The 15,528-nt window shown below is 43.8% G+C and overlaps 1 protein-coding gene across 4 annotated transcripts in view; it reads left to right on the top strand.

Annotated features, from left to right (window-relative positions):
• The first annotated feature begins 28 nt into the window (after window positions 1–28).
• Window positions 29–15,528, top strand: part of LOC132383408 (protein eva-1 homolog B-like) — a 79,809-nt gene continuing 64,309 nt past the window's right edge. For 2 of the 4 annotated variants that reach the window (XM_059954318.1, XM_059954320.1), the window contains exon 1: window positions 30–239. The gene's annotated coding sequence lies outside the window, so the exon portion shown is untranslated. Of the gene's footprint in view, window positions 240–1,288; window positions 1,482–15,528 lie in introns of those variants that run through there. The other 2 variants (XM_059954322.1, XM_059954321.1) reach the window with 2 other exon arrangements.

Here is a 15,528-nt window from a genome sequence, read left to right as displayed (position 1 = left end):
CAGTAAGAGCCGCGCTCAGCCCAGGGAGGGGGGTGGGGTGGGGTGGGGGGAATAACAGCAGCCCCCTTGGTAAGAATTTCCTGTTGCTCCGGCCTTAATGCTAAACAGATCTGCTCTCTCCCCAATCCATCCCGAGGGCTCCCGACTCCTGTCAAAGGATTTCCTCAGCCCTGCCGAAGCTGCAGGAGTTGGATGGGAGGAGAGAGTTAAACGCTGCGCTCCGGGGAGCTGCCGTCTCGGTAAGTCTTTCTGTGCACCTCTTTTTTTTTTGGGGGGGGAGGAGTGAAAGGGGGTTCCCCCCGTTTTCTTTCAATCCCATCTCCCCCCCCCCCCCCCCACCACCACACACACACACACACACACACACACACACCGGCTCTGCATTTAGCCAACGTGCGACTGGGAACATCTGGAAGGAAGTGGGGGGACACTGGATTTTGTAGGCTGGTTGCCGGGGGAGGGAGGGAGGGAAGGAAGGAGAGAGGCTGGGAGAAGCATCCGCGGGATTTTCAGGGTATACCATTAACTTCCTGCGGGTCTCCTCCGATCGGGCAGAGGTCCCATTTATGAATTGACATCTGACAGGAAGCTCTTTGTAGCTTCAGAGCAGCCTGACAGTTTTTTTTACGGTGGACAAGCTGGCTATTTTAAATGTAGTGTTATACTTTTACGGGTTATGACCGAGAGCTGTAAGATCGCGGGGAATCTGGAAAATGGGGGCGCGGGGGGGGGGGGGGGTGGTATCTTATGAAGTTTAAGCCACCGTTCCAAACCTGGGTGCCACAAAACCGCAAGGAGCTGGAGCGGTAACGGCGAGTCATTATTTAAACAGCAAGGGAGTTAACCCTTCATCCCGAATTCGGTGGACTATCGGTAGGGCGCATCGGCGTTCGCACTGGGCCAGGTAGACCCACAGAGAAAGCACAGGAGTACCTTCAAGAGAACACGGTCCCTAAGAGCTGAGGGGAGAGGCTTTTTGGAATTGAAATAGCAGGGAGAAAGGGAGAGAGAGAGAGAGAGAGTCTCAGGCTCTGTAGTTAAAGGGTTAAGAAACTGGATTTATAACTATCTCCGTGTCAGAAACTTAAATGGCCTGGGAAACTGACATTGGGTTTGCGGGAGGAAGATTCTGCCAAAACTGGTTTAAAGGAATGGGGTCGGTGAGAGAACACGGCTTGAAAGGCAACGTGACCTCCCGAGAGGCAAGAATTATAATTTAGTGGCTGTTTCTCCTTCTGTCAGTGCCCGAGGGAAGTTCATGTGATCTGGCCGAAGGCAGAGGAGTACTGTACTTGCGATGGGCTCTGGTGGAATGGCAGGATTGGTGGTGGGGCCCCTGCCTCTCGGCTGCAGTTTCCTAGGTTTGGCCCTGGCCTCGGGGTTGTCCGTGTGGAGTCTGCATGCTCTCCCGATGACCGTGTGCAGTTTCACCGGAGGCTCCGGTTTCCTTCCACGTCCCGGAGATGTGCAGTTTGGCTTTTGTAAGTTGCCCCTAGTGTGTGGGAGAGGGGCAGAATCTGGGAGGGGATTCGGCCTGCCGATTTGGCTTAAAGAGCCCATACTGCTGAATTGCACCCATTGATATTGACGGGGATATGCGGAGAATGAGATGGAATTAGGGTAAATGATCGGATGGGCTGAAGGGCCGGCTCGCACGCTACATACTGCTCCCAGTCTCTGACCCTACAGCACGGTGTATCGGCCTATGGAAATGAGTGTTACTCAGTCCAATAAAATAAACAGTAATAAGAAAATTCGGCTTGGCCTTGTAAGAAAGCTCGGGATCTGGGAGAAGGTGAAGCGAGTGGGACACTGGGGCCTTGACCGCGGGAGCTGTGGTGCGCACCCCGCCAAGTATTCCTCCCTCTCGGCACAGAAAGAGGTTACACAGCTAGCTGCATCTGCCGAAGTTCACCCCCCCCCCCCCCCCATCTTCACCCTGATCGTGCATGGAGACGGCTCATAGTGCATTCTAATGCCGCCTGTTGTCACCAAACAGGTGGCATTGTTTTCAACCTCTTGGGCACTGAGCACCCAACCCTTCCCCTGCATTCACGGCCTGTCTCGTGTACAACTACCCTCCTCTTGCATCGTGGTCTGCTGTGTTTCCTCCACTGGAATCAACAGTCAACCAAAAGACTGACATACAATGGGCCTGTGAGTGAATTGCATCCATTGTACAAAGCTCATGTCTTGGCCATTGCACTGAGTGCTTAAGCATCTCTTTTTGTCAAGAGCAGGGCCATTGTTTTAAGGTGATTTGTGGCTGATGTGTTATGGATATGCAAAGTTCACATTTTCTGTTCTAAATAGCCTTCATAGTTCACAGGAATGGAAATCTTTGTCCGCGTATCATACCTTCTCTTGTATTTCTTTTATTTTCCTGTAAATGCCTGCAAGAAAATGAACCTCAAGGTACTAAATGGTAGCATATACACACTTTGATAGTAAATTTACTTTGACCTTGACTTTGTTATCAGGCCTCCAGCTGTAAATTGGCTCCTAGAATGATCTACAGCCTAGTACGTGAATAGTCACACCAGACAACAAAGATGTTGCTTCCTGAATACTTTTGGGTGTACCTTACGGGTGATCATCATTTATATATGTTATTTCAATTCATAATTCAAGTAAATTAAAATGTTACCCACAATGTAGGCTGACATTTTTCTTTCTCTTGTCCAGGCATGTTTAGGCAGGGCAGGACAGGTTTTAGAAGGGCTATAAATTTCTATGGAGGATTTTAATATTTGAGACAGATGGTTTCTTGAGTAAGGGATGCCAAGATTAAGGAAGGCATTTTTGTTGGTCCGCAAGTCAATAACAGGCAATTTGAAGAACTTCCAGTGGGACTGGAGAAAATCGCACGGAAGACATTCAAGGGTGTTGCTGAAAATTTTCTTGGCAACTACAGAGCACCGAACTACGTGCCGCTGGTGGTCAACGTGCTTCAAGCGTACAAAACCATGAAGTGCAACGTGTCGCTAAAGATTCATTTTCTGCACTCCCATTTAGATTTCTTCCCAGCAAACTTTAGCACTGTCAGTGACGAGCATGGTGAAAGGTTTCACCAGAACATTGTGGTCACGGACGAATGGTATCGGGGCAACTGGAATCCATCGGTGCTGACTGGTTATTGTTGGGCATCTAAGTGAGAAGCCTCAGATGCTGAATACAAATGAAAATCATCAGCAAAGCGTTTTTAGATTAGTTGAACTATTGCAAAGTGTCAGATTAGTCAGGGAGAAGGCTGGAGAATAGGGTTGAGAGGGAAATGGATCAGCCATAATGAAATGGCCGAGCAGATTCAATGGGCCTAATGACCTAATTCTGTTCCTACGCCTTAAGGTCTTAAAGCGTCAACACTGTTCTGCAATTAAATGCATTATCTTCAATAAAAGTTACTTCCTTGCTTCTCCAAATTCCTATGTTATACAAGTAGTCCGAAATTATATTTGTGTTCAGCTTCAAGAGGTCTTCCATAAACAAAAGAAAAATCTGAGGAAGCAACATTTTTTAGAAAAATCGTTGTCCTGTACAGTGTTATCACTGCAAAGAATCGTTGCCTTGATATTGTCACTCCTGAGAGGTAGTAGACCCAGATTCAGCACGCATGTCTTTGCTCACTCACTTCTGCCAAGAAATTGTTTGAAATACTTTGTTCTTGAATTTTCTTAAGACTCAAATGATCTGCAGTGGATGCCAGAATTTGTTAAAGAGAGGTTCAAAGTAGGAGCATGTTTCTGGGATCAGCCTTGGCTCAGTGGTAGCACACTCACTTTTGCATCAGAAGTTTTGGGTTTGGACGCACTCCAGGGACATAAGCTCAAGTTGACACTTCAGGGCATTTGATGCTGCGTTGTGTTGTCTGAGATGCAGCCTCTCAGATCAGGTTCCAGCTGTGTGCTTGGATGGCTATAAAAGCTCCCACCACAAAGGTGACTTTCCCTTAGCCAATATCACACACACACAAAAAAAGGTTTCTGGTCATAAACACAAGAGATTCTGCAGATGCTGGAAATCTTGAGCAATACACTCAAAATGCTGGATAGCGGAACTCAGTAAGTCAGGAAGATGAAGGGTAGACAACATTGATGCTGCCTTGCTTGCTGTGTTCCTTCAACATTTTGTGTGTGTTGTTTGGCTTATTGCTGTCCATGGGATGTTGCTTAGGGAGACGATGGAATTGGAATTGACTTATTATTGTAAAGATACAGTGAAAAGCTTGTCTTGTACGCTGCCCATACAGATCAATTTGTTATACAGTACGTTGACATAATACAAGGTAAACCAATAATATGATGCAGAATAAAGTGTCACAACTACATAGAAAGTGCAATGAAGATTGACAATAAAGTGCAAGGCCATCATGAATTAGATTGCCAGATTTCTAGTCTGTCTTGTTGTACTAGGGAACAGTAAGATACAAGCTAACCATGGCCCTGGTGCTATGTACTTTCAGGATTTTGTATCTCTGCCGGATTTGGGGAGGCGGCGGGGGGGGAAACAAAATGTCTTGGATGGGTGGGATCTTTCATTCTGCTGCCACTTTACTGAGACGGCAAGCAGAATAGAGGGAGGCTAGTTTCCGTGAGGTGCTGAAGAGAAGCTGCTTTTCCAGTGTATATGAGAGACCAATGTTCAAAAGTGTCCATCTGGTGAAATACCATGGAATAGCCAAGTTCCTTAAAAGGCCATTATATGACTGCAAATCTTTCTAAACCAGTGGTATTCTGCTAATTGTCCCCCTGTGCTGTCAGCTTCTGTCTTGCTGTGAGCTGCAGATAGAGTGGAGTTACTGGTCTATTTCATTGGTGCCTGAAAGCACTTTGTTCCCTCTTAATACAGATTTCCTTAATCCTGATAATCCTACTCACTTCAAATGTTGTAGACATAAACCCAGTACATAACCATTTTTGTGGTAATTTTGAGAATATTCCATTCTTCTAAGAAGCTATGGTTTTAATGTTTCAATCTCAGCACCTTTTCCTAGTTCTGGAAGACTGAAATAACTGAGACATTATTTTGCCTCTGTATTTACCAGAGAAACCAACAAAATTGTAATGATATTTAAAGGGATTGCAAAGATTATTAAAGCAGTTAAGATGTGAAAGAAAGAGATAATTGATCAGTAACTGAAACTTAAGGGGATAAAAACCTTAGGAAAAAAAAAATATATATATACATTACAAAATGGAATTATTTATTTTTTATCAATTTATTGAGATTCAGTGCAGAGCAGGCCATTCTGGCCCTTCGAGCCTCATCACACAGCAATCCCCTGATTTAATCCCCTAATCACGGGACAATTTCCAATGCCCAATTAGCTTACTAACTAATATGTCTTTGGACTGTGTGAGGAAACTGGAGCACCTGGAGGAAGGAGAGAATGGTCAAGGAGAGAATAGACCATAAGATATAGGAGCAGAAGTAGGCCATTCGGCCTATTGAGTCTGCTCCACCATTCAATCATGGGCTGATCCAGTTCTCCCAGTCATCCCCATTCCCCTGCTTTCACCCCATACCCTTTGATGTCCTGGCTAATCAAGAACCTATCTATCTCTGCCTTAAATACACCCAGTGACTTGGCCTTCACAGTCGTTTTTGGCAACAAATTCCACAGATTTACCACCCTCTAACTAAAGTAATTTCTCTGCATCTCAGTTCTAAAAGGATGTCCTTCAATCCTGAAGTCGTGCCCTCTTGTTCTAGAATCCCTTACCACAGGAAATAACTTAGCCATATCTAATCTGTTCAGGCCTCTTAACATTCGGAATGTTTCTATGAGATCCCCCCTCATTCTTCTCAACTGCAAGGAATACAGCTCAAAAGCTGCCAGACCTTCCTCATACAGTAACCCTTTCATTCCTAGAATCATTCTTGTGAATCTTCTCTGAATCCCCTCCAATGTCAGTATATCCTTTTTAAAATCAGGAGCCCAAAACTGCACACAATACTCCAAGTGTGGTCTCACGAGTGCCTTATAGAGACTCAACAACACATCCCTGCTCCTATATTCCATACCTCTAGAAATGAATGTCAACATTGCATTCGCCTTCTTCACAATTGACTCAACCTGGAGGTTAACCTTTAGTGTATCTTGCACAAAGACTCCCAAGTCCCTTTGTATCTCTGCATTTTGAATTCTCTCCCCATCTAAATAATAGCCTGCCAATTTATTTCTTCCACCAAAGTGCATGACTATACACTTTTCAACATTGTATTTCATTTGCCACTTCTTTTCCCGTTCCCCAAAACTATCTAAGTCTCTCTGCAGGCTCTCTGTTTCCTCAACACTACCCACTCCTCCACCTAACTTTGTATCATCGGCAAATTTAGCCACAAATCCATTAATAGCATAGTCCAAATCATTGATGTACGTTGTGAAAATCAGGGGCCCCAACACTCTGTGGAACTCCACTGGTAACTAGCAGAGGGCCAGAATAGGGTCCCTTTATTCCCACTCTCTGTTTTCTACCGGCCACCCAATGCTCCACCCATGCCAGTAACTTCCCTGTAATTCCATGGGGTCTTATCTTGCTAAGCAGCCTCATGTGCGGCATCTTGCCAAAGGCCTTCTGAAAATCCAAGTACACCATGTCTACTGCATCTCCTTTGTCTACCCTGCTTGTACTTTCCTCAAAGAATTGCAGTAGGTTAGTAGGGCTGGATTTTCCATTCAGGAAACAATACTGGCTTTGGCTTATCTTGTCATGTGCCTCCATGTATTCCGTAGTCTCATCCCTAACAAACGATTCCAACAACTTCCCAACCACTGATGTCAGGCTAACAGTTTCCTTTCTGCTGCCTCCTACCCTTCTTAAATAGCAGAGTAACATTTGCAATTTTCCAGTCATCTGGTACAATGCCAGAATCTATCGATTCTTGAAAGATCATTGTTAATGACTCCACAATCTCTCCAGCTACTTCCTTCAGAACCCAAGGGTGTATTCCATCAGGTCCAGGAGAATTATCCACCCTCAGGACACCTTCCTGAGCACCTTCTCAGCCATAATTTTCACTGCACATACTTCACTTCCCTGACGCTCTTGAATGTTTGGTATACTGCAGATGTCTTCCACTGTGAAGACTGATGCAAAATACACAGTCATTTCCTCTGCCATCCCTGCATCTCTCGTTACAATATTTTTTAAATCAAAATATACTTTATTCAAAAATAAAATTATATACAATAAACCATTCAATGACTCTCAGTTCTTTACAAATGTTTCCATTACAGTCTTTACATTCCCACACTTTAGTCACCCAGGTAGCAACTCTGTTACTTCATATTTACATACACTTGTTCAGGGGTATACACCCCGCCCCCTACCCCTCAACTCCCGTGGGAGAAGAACCCTAGACTGTGGTCCTTCCCCACCGGGCCCTTGCGGTGGCTGCACCGAGTTTGAATGCGTCCCTCAGCACGTACTCCTGCAGCCGAGAATGTGCCAGTCGGCAGCATTCCCCCACGGACATCTCCTTGTGCTGGTAGACCATCAAGTTTCTGGCCGACCAAAGAGCGTTTTTCACCAAGTTGATGATCTGCCAGCAGCACCGGATGTTGGTCTCTGTGTGCATCCCCGGGAACAGCCCGTAGATCAGAGAGTCTCATTACAATATCTCCAGCGTCATTTTATATTGGTCCTATATCTACCCTCTACCCTCTTTTACCATTTATATACTTAAAAAAGCTTTTAGTATCTTCTTTGATGTTAGTCACCAGTTTATTTTCATAATTCACATACAACTCCTTATAAACAGCAGTGGGAATTGAACCCGGGTCACTGGTACTGTAAAGCATTATGCTAACCACTACTACCATGCACCCTAATTAAGTTAGAGGACTGGCAAGGTAACAAATTATCTGTATATCTGAAGAGGTGGATGTAACGAGTTCAATGAACAAATGCCATGGTGATCTTAATACACATTTTAAGAGAAAACAATGAAATATTTCTCAAATATGCAATAGGAAAGCATCTGAAAACACATTATATTTTCACCTATTTCATCAAACTCAGGGGGCAAGAAACAACTCCAACAGAAAGGATACATGGATCTTAAAAGCAATGCATTCCTTTTATATGCATAGGAGCAAGGGACTCCTGCATCTCGTTTGTATGCTGTTATGTAACCAAACAGATAGCAAACCGACTACAACATCAAAAATGGAGAATAAGTGTTTAAGGTAGCAGCTCAGGCCAGTGTTTATTTGAACAGCTATTTTTAGGGGAGTAGATTTAAGTGATAAAGCAAAGGTCACATTTACTTTGTATAGTTCCTTTGGTTTCAACCATACTTTGAATATTATAATCAACTTGGTTCCATGGGACAACATTTTTTAAAATTGAAAAATAAAGTTTATAAACAAGATAGGAGAATTGAGTAGATGAAACTCTCTGAACAGATGAGGTCAGATCTAGAAAACAGAAGACTGAGAAATGACTCCTTTTAAAATTAGGAAGAGATTTACTAAGATAGATGTGGAAAAGATGCCCTTGATGTGGGGAAGGGAGGGAATATTACGGGCTATTACTGTAAATTGGTTGCTTCAACACCTGCTGGGGATTCTGGAGAAATCTGTTGGAAGTATCATTGAGGAGCTGAGGTAAATTGGCTCATTATTGTCACATGTACTGAGCTACAGTGAAAAACTTGTATACTGTTCATACAGGTCAATTTTAACCAATAATGCATTGAGGTGGTACAAGGTACAATGATAACAGAGTGCAGAATAAGGTGTTGCAGTGCCAATAATGTTCAGATGGTTGGAAGTTCAAGTGGAGCATAAATGCAACTGGGCCGAATAGTCCTTGCACATTCTGAGAAGAACATCTTTCAGAATAAGCTAGCCCAGGGCCAGACACTGACATGACTTCTGCCAAGTCATGTACCCCAGGGAAAGATAAAGCTTTACGTGTAACGTAAATTTGCCTCATTTTTGAACTCCATATGTGGGCTGACTTCTCTGCCCGTGAATGCGCAGTGACACACAGAATGGGCACAGTAATGCAAGATGAGTAATCGCTCGAAGTACCAACAAAATAAGATAGATTCCTTCCACAGTTCAAGGCACAGGATGATTCAGTTACCTTGGACCACACTGTCCGTCATGTACTAGTGGTACGGATAATACCAGCATCTCCCTTGTTATGCAACCTGAGCAGACAGCTCCCCACACATTGCCCATGAAAGATGGGTCATCAGTTTGAGTGTTGGCTTCAGTGAGAGGAGACAAAAGCATCCCGAGGCTTTATTTGGCTGGCAGGAACTGAAAAAAGAGAAACAGTGAATGATTGGACTCATAAACACAAGAGATTCTTCAGATGCAGGAAATCTTGAGCAATGCACTCAAAATGCTGGAAGAACTCAACAAGGATGTTGCCTGGATTGAGGAGCATGCCTTATGAGAATAGGTTGAGTGAACTTGGCCTTTTTCCCTTGGAGTGACAGAGGATGAGAGGTGACCTGATAGAGGTATATAAGATGATGAGAGGCATTGATCGTGTGGATAGTCAGAGGCTTTTTCCCAGGGCTGAAATGGCTAGAATGAGAGAGCATAGTTTTAAGGTGGTTGGAAGCAGGTACAGAGGAGATGTCAGCGGTAATTTTTTTTTACTCAGAGAGTGGTGAGTGTGTGGAATGGGCTGCTGGCTGCGGTGGTGGAGGTGGAAACAATAGGGTCTTTTAAGAGACTCCTGGATGGATACATGGAGCCGATAGAGGGCTATGGGTAAGCCTAGGTAGTTTTAAGTCATGAACATGTTCGGCATGGCTTTGTGGGCCGAAGGGCCCGTATTGTGCTGTAGGTTTTCTGTTTCTATGTTTCTAAGTCAGGCAGCATATGGGGAGGGGAATTAATAGCTGATGTTTCAGTCCAAAAATCTTCATCAGGACTAAATTCAATCAACACTACTTCCCATTTCAGAATAGTGCAAAATGTTAAACATGAAATTCATTAGTGTTCTATTTTGTGTAATCAGCAGGCTTCCCGAGTCCTGGGTTTCCAAGACCAAGTGAACAGTCCACACTAAACTTTAATTTTCAGGTTGCTTTTTCTGTCTCTATCTTATCTCCGTGTTTGGAGCAGGGCAGAGGACTGCTCAGTTGCTGCTGACTCACTGGGGGCAGAAGCATCCCAACAAAATAGGATGCAAGTGCTTATTTGTTATTTCCTATTGCTGGTTGTCACACTTGGGAAAATAACTCTCTCAGTGCTCCAAGTCAACGCACAGCAATTCGGCCAGTGTGTGCAAAGTGTTCATAGGCTGTAAATGGAGGTGAACTGCTACTTAAAATTAGCGTTCTAAGCAACTCCTTTAATTAATATTTTTATAAAGCATTAATGTTGTCACATTAGTTTATAATCCCAGTTTTTAAATATCACTCAAAGGTGCAGAAATTATCCATAAAACTGGGCTCATTTAGTTCTGTCCATTCCATTGGATTGGAGGGGTAGGAGAGCTGTGGTCCAGGTGCTGTTGGTGGAACTAGGCCGAAAAAGAGCTCAGCATGCACTAAATGGGCTGAAGACCCTGTATCTGTGGCGCTCTATTCTGCTTTTGCTATTTACTATAAGTAGTCCGGTGTTGTACCTTTGACTTGTTTTTGCCGTGTTACTTCTGGGCATGTCTGTACATTAATGATCCAGTTACCCTCTGCTTCTTCTGCTGATGTGAGTGAGTCAGCAGCGGATGTGTTCTGCTCCATTCTCAATTACCAGTCCAATACTATTGCATTACTCATTGGTGGGTGTCATCAGGTAGAAAGTTTGTCTCCACCGTGACTTCAGAGAGGTCATCCCTCCCCATGCAGACATAGACAGATGCATGTGCAACGGGTAGATCTGCATGGACAAAGGCAAGTCGAATTGATTCTTTTCACCAACTTTTGAAGCAATGACCTTTAACTGTGACTGCCGCAGTTTGGGTAACAGTCAGTGGAGGTGCTTGCAGATCACTTTACAAGGTAGATGTTGAATTCTTGCTGTCAACTAACTTAGATAGTTTTTTCTGAATTTGCAGCTAAAGGTTGCTTAGTGTTAGCAAATTCAATAAGAATCAGAATCAGGTTTATTCTCTGATAATAAACATGTATATAGATGTATGTAAACAGTATGTATGTGTGTATGCACAGTATCTGTGTGTGTGTCTGTGTGTGTGTTTGTGTGTGTGTGTATATATAAAACTATAGGAATAAATTTACATAAAACATAGAACATAGAAGAGTACAACACAGGAACAGCATGCTGTACAACCATGCCTGACAAGGGAAGTCAAAACTATTGTAAAAGCAAAAGGAAGAGCATACAACAAAGCAAAAATTGGTGGGAAGATAGAGGATTGTGAAGTTTTTAAAACCCTACAGAGCGCAACAAAAAAAAATCATTAGCAGGCAAAAGATGAAATGGGAAAGCAAGTTAGCTAATAATATCAAAATGGATAGTAAAAGTGTTTTTCAAGTATGTTAAAAATAAAAGATAAATGAGAGTGGATATAGGACCACTAGAAAATGAGGCAGGTTAAATAATAATGGGGGACAAGGAGATGGATGATGAACTAAATGAGTATTTTGCATCAGTCTTCACTGTGGAAGACACTAGCAGTGTTGTAGTGTGTGAAGGAAGAGAAGTGGGTGCAGTTACTATTACAAAAGAGAAGGTGCTCAAAAAGCTGAAAGACCTAAAGGTACATTAGTCACTTAGGCCACAGGAACTGCACCCTAGTGTTCTGAAAGAGGTAGCGTTAGAGATTGTGGTGGCATTAGAAATGATATTTATTGGACTCTGGCATGTTGCCAGAGGACTGGAAAATTGCAAATGTCACTTCACTCTTTAAGAAAGGAGGAAAGCAGCAGAAAGGAAATTATAGACCAGTTAGCATGACCTCAAGTGGTTGGGAAGATGTTAGAGTCAATTGTTAAGGATGAGGCAATGGAGTACTAGATGACACAGGCCAAAATAGTACAAAGTCGGCATGGTTTCCTTCAGGGAAAATCCTGTCTGATGAATGTGTTGGAATTCTTAGAGGAGATTACAAGTAGGATAGATAAAGGGGATGCAGTGGATGTTGTATATTTGGACTTTCAGAAGGCCTTTGCCACACATGAGGCTGCTTACCAAGTTAAGAGCCCATGGTATTACACAAAAGTTCCTAACATGGTTAGAGCATTGGCTGATTGGTAGGAAGCAGTGAGTAGGAATAAAAAGATCCTTTTCTGGTTGGCTGCTATTAACTAGTAGTGTTCTGCAGGGGTTGGTGTTGGGACCACTTCTTTTTATGCTCTATATAAATGATTTAGATGATGAAATAGATGGTTTGTTGCCAAGATTGCAGATGATACAAAGATTGGTGGAGAGGCAGGTAGTGTTGAGGAAACAAGTAGGCTTGAGAAGGACTTAGACTAGGAGAATGGGCAAGACAGTGGCAAGTGAAATACAATATTGGAAAATGCATGGTCATGCACTTTGGTAGTAGAAATGAATGTGCGGACTATTTTCTAAATGGGGAGAAAATCTAAAAATCTGAGATGCAAAGGGACTTGGGAGTCCTTGTTCAGAACACCCTAAAGATTAACTTGCAGGTTGAGTTGTTGGTGAGGAAGGCAAATGCAATGTTGGCATTCATTTCAAGAGGTCTAGAATACAAGAGAAAGGATGTGTTGCTGAGGCTTATAAGGCACTGGTGAGGCCTCACCTTGAGTATTGTGAACAGTTTTCGACCTCTCATCTTAGAAAAGATGTGCTGGCATTGGAAAGGGTCCAGAGGAAGTTTACAAGGATGATTCCAGGAATGAAATGATTATCATATGAGGAACATTTTTGATGGCTATAGGTTTGTACTCACTGGAATTCAGAAGGATGAGAGGGGATATCACTGAAATATTTTGAATATTGAAAGGCCTAGACAGAGTAGATGTGGAAAGGATGTTTCTCATGGTGGGAGAGTCTATGACAAGAAGGTATCATAGCCTCAAGATAATGGGGTGTCCTTTCAAAACAGAGATGCAGAGAAAGTTCTTTAGCCAAAGGGGGGTGAATTTGTGGAATTTGTTGCACATGTGCAGCTGTGGAGGTCAGATCATTGGGTGTATTTAAGGCAGAGATTGATAGGTTCTTGATTGGACATGGTATCAAAGGTTACAGGGAGAAGGCCGGGAACTGGGGTTGAGGAAGAGATAGAAAAAAAGGATCAGCCATGATTGAATGGTGGAGCAGACTCGATGGGCCAGATGGCCTAACTCTGCTCGTGTGTCTTATGGTCTTATGGAATAGGCCGTTCAGCCCACAATGTTATGTTGAATCAGCCAAAAAGCAAATCAGAAACAGCCAAACACTAATCCCTCCTACAGACACCATGTCCACATCCCTCCATCCTCCTCACATCCATATGCCTATCCAAACATCTCTTAAAAGCCTCTAATGTATTTGACTCCACCACCATACCAGGCGGTATATTCCAGGCATCCATGACTCTCTGAAGAGAGTTACTTGAACCTGCTCCCCCCTCACCTGCAACCCAGGGAAACCGATACTCTCTGTCCCCTCTTTCTATCCTTCTCATAATCTTGTAAACCTCAATGAGATCTCCTGTCGGCCTCGGATGCTCCAGAGAGAACAACCCAAATTTATCCAGCCTCTCGTGATAGCACATGCGTCTAAACCAAGTAGCATCCTTGTGAGTCTCTTCTGCACCCTCCCCAATGCCCCAATATATTTCCTATAATGGGGCGCCCAGAACTGTATGCAATATTACAGATGTGATATATATTCTTAAAGCACAGTGTGTGACTGTTTATAAGGAGCATTCTTTAGTTTCTTTGAATTGCAGAGACGAACTTCTTACCATCCAAATTATTATTATCTTTCCTTAAAGATGATTGTCTTTTGGTCAAGATGAGATTGGGGTAGAACTACAGGAGACAGTTCAGAGGATGCTGCTGGTAGTTTTATTTAACCTCCCCTGCACTGGGAGACAACTCCATTGTATATCAGCCCCTGCTGTAGATTGATGGTCAGTACTTGGCAATGATCTGACTCCAGTCCAATAAACACACAATTAAAATCCAAGCCCTTAGGGTTTCATGGCTTTTCTGGAATCCGCATGAATGTATTGCTGTGTCAGATGAAGTATGACTAAGGAGCTGGAAAATCCCCGAACTGCAGATTTAGTGAATAAATGAGACAAAGTCCAAAGGGCCTTACAGAATTAATCCTGTGCCTACGCTGAGGGACGTGTTGTCCTTCAGGGCTGCTGGAGGATTCTCAGTAGCCCAGTTATTCCACAGATTCAGCCAGGGTCTGCATTTGTTCATGGGGTGTAGGTGATGGTCACTGAACTAGGTTGGGGGTGAATCGACTCCTTGACCGACTGAAACTCGTGGTGAGGTTACTCCCGTCGGACACATTCAGCACGTATTCCACGACAGTTCAGAGGACACAAGTCTGAAATTAGGGGCAACAGAGAAGTGGGGGAGGGAGAGAGGCAAGAGCCAGTGGCACTAGGTGGATCTAGGAGGGGTGGAGGAAATACTGACAATTCCTCCCCCCCCCCACCCATGCTGCTCAGCCCCCTGACAGCCAGATTGTTTGTCGCCCCAGATTTCAGCATCTGCGGTCTCAGTCGCTTTCTTCCTGAGAAGATGCTGCTATGAAACCTGGAAGATGTTTCTGAGGTACAGTGTGCATTCCTGAAAGCACTGAACCGCTGATAACATGAAGCACAAGTTGCTCAGTGATGATACTAAGCTGGGTGGCAGTGTGACGTGATGAGGATGTTAGGAGAATTCAGGGTGACTTGGATAGGCTGGGTGAGAGGGCAGATACTTGGCAGATGGCGTTTAATGTGAATAAGTGTGAGGTTATCCTCTTGGGGAGTAAGAACAGGAAGGCAGATTATTATCTGAATGGTGTAGAATTAGGTAAGGGAGAAATACAAAGAGATCTAGGAGTCCTTGTTCATCAGTCACTGAAGGTGAATGAGCAAGTGCAGCAGGCAGTGAAGAAGGCTCATGGAATGTTGGCCTTTATTACAAAGGGAATTGAGTACAAGAGCAAGAAAATCCTCTTGCATTTGTACAGAGCCCTGGTGAGACCACACCTGGAGTGTTGTGTACAGTTTTGGTCTCCAGGGTTAAGGAAGGACATCCTGGCTGTAGAGGAAGTGCAGCGTAGATTCACGAGGTTAATTCCTGGGATGTCTGGACTGTCTTACGCAGAGAGGTTAGAGAGACTGGGCTTGTACGCTCTGGAATTAAGGAGATTGAGAGGGGATCTGATTGAAACATATAAGATTATTAAGGGATTGGACAAGATAGAGGCAGGAAATATATTCCAGATGCTGGGAGAGTCCAGTACCAGAGGGCATGGTTTGAGAATAAGGGATAGGTCATTTAGGACAGAGTTAAGGAAAAACTTCTTCTCTCAGAGAGTTGTGGGGGTCTGGAATGCACTGCCTCGGAAGGTAGTGGAGGACAATTCTCTGGATGCTTTCAAGAAGGAGCTAAATAGGTATCTTATGGATAGGG

This window comes from Hypanus sabinus, chromosome 30 (assembly GCF_030144855.1).
Source record: "Hypanus sabinus isolate sHypSab1 chromosome 30, sHypSab1.hap1, whole genome shotgun sequence".
Classification (NCBI taxonomy): Eukaryota; Metazoa; Chordata; class Chondrichthyes; order Myliobatiformes; family Dasyatidae; genus Hypanus; species Hypanus sabinus.
The sequence above is the reverse complement of the archived record's forward strand: the minus strand, read 5'-3'. Positions and strand labels throughout refer to the sequence as shown.